This window comes from Piliocolobus tephrosceles, chromosome 12, assembly GCF_002776525.5.
Source record: "Piliocolobus tephrosceles isolate RC106 chromosome 12, ASM277652v3, whole genome shotgun sequence".
NCBI lineage: Eukaryota > Metazoa > Chordata > Mammalia > Primates > Cercopithecidae > Piliocolobus > Piliocolobus tephrosceles.
The window spans coordinates 105,847,075-105,853,508 of NC_045445.1; positions in this window are offsets into that span (position 1 = coordinate 105,847,075).

Below are 6,434 nucleotides of genomic sequence, written 5' to 3' on the forward strand. Positions count from 1 at the left end.
TTAGATTTTAATTTCAGGTAAACAATAAATACGTTTTTAGTATATGTATGTCCTAAATATTGCATGTCATAGTTAGTCCATGGGATATACTTATACTAATTAAGCATCTATTGTTTATTTGAAGTCAGATTTAACTGAGTATTCTGTACTTTCATTTTCTAAATCTGGCAACCATAAGTAGCAGGTACAATGGTCTTCAAACTGGTACTTACCTTGGGGACACATGAAGACATTCCATGAGCTATGTGGACACAGCAGGATTTTTAAGGAGAACAATGTTCAAGTCCTCAATTTTTCCAAATGTGATCTGCTCGGGAACGTGCCTGTGATGCAAGTTATCTCCCTCTCCCACCTCCCCTTTCATGGTTGCCTCTCCCTGCTTTATAGAATAAAGGAGTATCTCTCTTTCTTCCTTCCTACTTTCCTGAATCTTACACTAGTGCATTACCCTGCGGTGTGAAAATCTCCAAACGCCAAATAAAGATACAATTCAAAATAAGTGGGATTGGTGTTAAGAAAGCAAAAATCTCTCAAGACGGGGTCACAAAACTTTTGCAACTAAAGTGGTTCCAGCTTTTATCAGATTATTGAGTTGTCAGCTGATAGATTATTTAAGATTACATTTGGAAAGAGATTTCCACGTGATTTTTTGGTATATAACTTGCAAGGAGTTTAAACAACTGAGTAAAACCGATAAAGCAAACCCCTGCCTTTCATCTTCTTATTTATGGCTCACATCTTTTTTAAAAATAGGGATAAAATCACACTACGCTCTGTTTTATTTTAGGAATAAAAATATTCATCCACAGATACGTGAAATATTTTTTTAAAGATCCCCATTTTTTTATTAAGAAACACATTTTCGATAAAATTTTACTTTTTACGCTTAATGATTATCAAAATTTGTAATATATTTATACTATTGTAATCAGCTTGGAACAGCTAGTTTTTGTAACAGTAACTCAATCCAGAAGACATTTTTAAGCACTTGGAGCCTTATAGTCACAGGAAATGTAAATAATAATAATGTCTCTATATATGTCTATATATAATATCTATAACATATATAATATATATGTCTATATACAATGCCTATAATAATGTCTCTCTCTACATATATATAGTTGTAGAGAAGTATAATACAATGATGAATAAAATTCTTTCATACATAAAAATACATTATGTTAGAATAAAATTCTGCAAGGGAAGCAGAATGAAAAAAGAGTACAATGAGATAAATCAAGGATTTAAAATGTCTGTCTGTTACAGAAGAGCTTGTTCATGTATTTTTTAATGGTGATAGCTGGTATCAAATCACTATGATATTTAGATTCCCTTAGATTTATTCAAAAGGGTGATGTAAGAGTTATATTTTTTCAATATCAATGTTTATAATATACCACAAATTACATACTTTCAGCTATTTAAGTTTTAGATGAAACATTTTACATGACAGCTTTAAAATGTTCTGGAGGTCATGTAGTTTTCATTAAAATTATTTTAGAGGTCTGGGATGGGGACATGGATGGGTACCTCAGCCACATGGGGCTAATACTCAGCCTACTTCATTTCCCAATGAAATAAATGGGAATAAATGCCCTGGTAGCATCTCTCAGGAGAGTATCTGAAAATGTTTCTGTTTTCAGGGACTCTTGTAGAGGTTAAAAGTCTGGTTTAGAGTCAGGAGACAAGGCACAGGGATGGATGATCAGCATTGCTCCGGGTAGGAAGGTGAATGCAGTCAGATCCTGTAGGAATCAATACTAAAGTCCAGCTCATGTTCTGCTCAACAAGTATTGTGCTCTGATGCAGGGCTACTTTCACTTATAGAAAAGAGCATCTTTCTGTTTTGGACAAAGGCCCCAAATGGGCTAGTACATACCATGGTTAGGTCCCTGCATGTGAGAGGTGAAATGAATGGGAAATCTCCAACAATGCAGATGATTTGGTTGAATTCCTGAAGACATTGATTTAGCATGGCTCTACAGACAAAAGAAACCAGCAAAATACTTGAAGGCCTCTGAAGAGGTATGCAAAATAAATCAGAAATTATTTCTATCTTTGTACCAAATGCAATGTGGGCACACCTGAGACACTATGTAGAGCTGTGGTCACAACACTCAAGAAGTATGTAAAGGATAATGAAGAGGTCCTAGGAAATAAAATGCTCTAGGTGACGTGGTGAAACAAGATCCTGAATGAGCAATTCCTCAGAAAAGACGAAGGTTGACAGATGATTCTTAGGCTGGTCAATTTTAGCCATATCAATGGAGGGAAAAAATCTATTGGCTATTCAGAACTGGCAAGAATTTGGATATTGAATATAACAGCAAGACATAAATGTGTGGTAGTGTCTCAGCCCTCTGGCAAATAGGTAGCCGCTAAGCCTTCTCCCAAATATATGATTCTCACCTATATCTAAGGCGGAATACAGAGTACATTTTTTTGTATTTGGGTTGTACACATTTAAACTTGTATAGTTTATAACAGTTCCAAACAAGTTAAAATAAGATCCGACTGCTCAAGGATCCCACAGTAGTGCTCCTGAGGCTGTGTTTGTCAACATTTTGGTAAATCAGCTGTAAGCGTCTCTGTTCTTGTGGCTTTCTATGTGCCTCTTAAGACTCAGCCATGAATCAAGCAGTCACCAGTCTAGGAAAGCCAGCAACAGGAGTGCTGTGAATCCCACTGGAACTGCCTCTTTCCCTACAATGACTGAGGCTTTCCTACTGGGTTACTGAGCCAAACCACCAAACCTGGAAGCTATAAGGAAAAATGCTGAGAGGTTTTCTTTGTTTGTTTTTTTTTTTGTTTTCTAAAACCCTTGGAACAGCCTCAGGAGCACTGCGTGAGATTCTTGAATAATGTTCATCTCTTCTCCCATCCCAGCAATGGGAGGCAGCCCTCCTTGCTCTCCAGCCAGTGGTGTGCAGAAGCTGGCTTACATTGCCTTGCCAGAATTGATTGTTACATTTTCAGGAATTTTTGCTAGCTGGTTAACATCATGTTGGCAGCTTGAAATTGACCTTGGTGGAAGTATTTACACCATGGACACTGGCAAATGTTACAAATCATTCGGGATCCTTTTTTTTTTTTTTTGGAGAACCAATTGTTAAACATTTATTAGCACAGTGTAGACCCACCTTAGAAAAGACTACCATGCCCTCTACAGCAGGGCTGAGGGCTCTAGTACACCAAAGGTAATGACCTATAAAGGCTGCAGACACTCTATGAACAGCTGAGCAACGATAGAGACTTAGAGACTGTGATGGTCAGAGGGGCAGAGTGGCAGCCAAGGCACCCACCAAATAGAACTGCAGTCAGACAAAAAGATGACCTGTTCCCCTTCTAGTAAGTCCCTGAAATTCCTGTTGGCAGAGAGGAAAGTGAATATTTTGTAGAGTCCGGGGGCCTTAAATCAAACTGGGGCAGGATAAAATGAAACCTAGGCTCGTATTATGAAATGGAACACAAGGTGTTAAAACATCTAAAACTTAGAAATAAAGTCCTTTCAATGTCATATTACAACTAGCTCACCAAGAATTGTTTAATTATCAACAGGAATGTACCTTTGTTTGACTTTGCTATTTACTATTAATTATTGGCTCAGATTCTGTGAAGTTACATGTTGACTTGTAGATCTTTTCCAGTAATGATGCAAATAATTTCTATACAGTTGAAAAACAAATTTGAAAGGTGATGGATTTTTATTGTCCTATAGGACATAAATCAGTATTGTATCTAATAGCAATTTATTGTAATGTTCTTTTTAAATGTCTACAAATACTCAGGCCCTCAAAACACTTTTTCAACCAGTTTTACCATGTTACAGATTTCTTCATTAATGAGTTAATAAATCTTGAGCATGTGCTGATACTATGTGCATACGAGAGTCATGCTTCTAACTTTTTGAAAATTACACATTGACAGTGTAACCAGTCTTTGATGAAGTAAAAAGAGTTCATCTCAGTTGACCCCAGGGATAAATATAATTTGGAGCCTTGTCATGGAAAGCTTCAATGGGTATAGTCTGACACATTGATATAATTTCTGCTCTTTGTAATCTACATTGGGGGCCCAGTTCCACAAGGAATACAGAAGACATTGCTTGGGCTTTGTGGGATTATAGAGTAGCCATAAATCACTCGTCCTGTAGACAGTATATCTCTCACCAAACACAGGTATTGATGTCGTTAGTGTCATAAGGCTTAAATCTGTAGCAGGAAAAAGATTCATGTGTATTTGACTTATGTAAGCTATCATCTAGTTTGTGTCTGGAAATACCTTAAATGATGGTGTCTCACACAACCTCTAAAACCAATCACTCTTTACAAACACATTTGCTTGACTAGAGAAGCCCTGAGAAAAATCTCCATCCTGTTTTGCTTTTTTTTTTTTTTCTTCTTATTGTAACCAACACTTCCCCAGCAGCCATTCTAAGTGCACCGTCTAGAACTCTGCTGTAATGTTTGCGAGGCTCAGCCATGGCAGACAGCAGAAAAGCAAAGCTGGTGACAACAGAACATTGCTGTCTCCATCCTGCCACTCTTTTCTACAGGCTGGTGATGAAGACAAGGACGGATGGTTTTCACTGCAAGCTGCTAAAGCCTACTTCACGAACATGAGTGTTTAACTCTTCTGTTCAGTGTTTTCCTTTTTCATGGACAGCCCTGAAAAGTGGTAAACAGTGACAGAATCTCTGAAAATGTCCCATTCAGACATGGATGACAGTGACTCCCAGCTCACATGCTCTTAATACGAACTGCAAGATTTTGTGTTGAGTGCCGAAAAGAAGCTTGCCTCACACACGACTTCAGCAACAACCCAGCCCTGTGGAAAACCTTGACTTGCCGGTTCAGTTCCTGCCGCATCCACCTCACACAGACTGGTGGTTCCATCTCTTTTGCAGGTGAAGCTTGGACTATCTCTTTTTTTAAATTTCTTTATAAATACTTTGAAACTAAACCACTATGTGAGAGGGATACACTGTCAGAAGAGATTTGTCATAGATCCCCCTGTGCTGGTGAACAAGGGATGATGCCTAGCAGCCTTGAGTTTAGAGTCTGAGTAGGAGAGGGTCCTGATTAGCACAGTTTCTGGTAAGGTAACCCAGAGTGAAGAATAGTAGATATCCCACTGTTATGACTGCTGAGCTAGAATGCTAGATGAGACCTTATATCCTAAAGCCTACAGTCAGGACCTGAGAACCCACTTTGCTGAGATCCCCAAAGCTTTCTGAATTTCTGGCTTTCTCTTACCACCCTACCATGCCGTCTTGACACTGCCTCTCACACACACCCTAGCAGTGCCCAGTAACCATTCAGAAAATGCAGACAACTGTCAGGATCCTACTGAGCATAAGCAACCCTATTAGGCAGATCAGTGTAAGAATATCATATAATGCATTGCAATGTGGTCTATCAATTATTCAATTATCATGGACCATAAGTCCTTGCCATTCGTAAGCATAATTGTGAAGAAGTGTTATATCCTTACGCCTGAAATTGTGTCACAAAGGTAAAAAGAAGCCATCCAAAACCCATTAAAAATCATGGTGAAGTCATTGAGAGAGGTATGCTGATAGTAGATTAGTCTAGAAATGAAAAAAATTACGTGAAATAGTTGCTTCTACAGCAAAGAAATGCTGCAGCTTACCTTTTTATTTGTGTGATGTCTGGACCGACTGCTACTTAGAGTAATAAAATGTCTGAAAGTTATTAATAAAGTACTTTGTGCTACTTTAAATCCAATTCATAACCTCAACGGAAAACTTATTTGTACCAGCATTTATGATAAAAATCTAGATGATGGGATTTTTTCCTCGCTGAAAAGCTGGCACAATAATGGAATCTTAACATAGGCTTCGTCCTTGGATCAATCAGTTCCTTAATTCCTGGATTTTGTACTTCAATACAAAATATCTCAGTTTAATTTCTTTCTTATGTGATATTTGTCCTCCAGACTTTGCACTTTTCAACAATGTTTAAAATCACATACAAATCCACATATCAGCAAATGGCGTTCTTTGGATAAAAAATACATTGTTTCCTGCTATGAGAAAACAGGGGTAAGCTTTCAATTCAAACGTTATCAGTTTTCTGTCTGTCCCATTCTGTAAATTTTTATCAAAGATGAAAGTTAATATACTATCTAGTTACATTAATATAAAGTTTGCTCATATTTTTCCAGTGAATGTTGTTTATGATAATAAATCAATAAATGGAAGCAAGAAGAATTATCTACTTCATTCTGAAGATCTAAGAAACTTCAAACAAAGATTTCTTGATTGAATGCATAAACCCAGAAATATTTTGTTAAGAAATGAATAATAATAATTAAAGGGGAAGCAGTCAACAAAGTGAAGAGACAACCCACAGAATGGGAGAAAATATATGCAAACTACCCATTTGACAAGAGATTAATAACCAGAATAC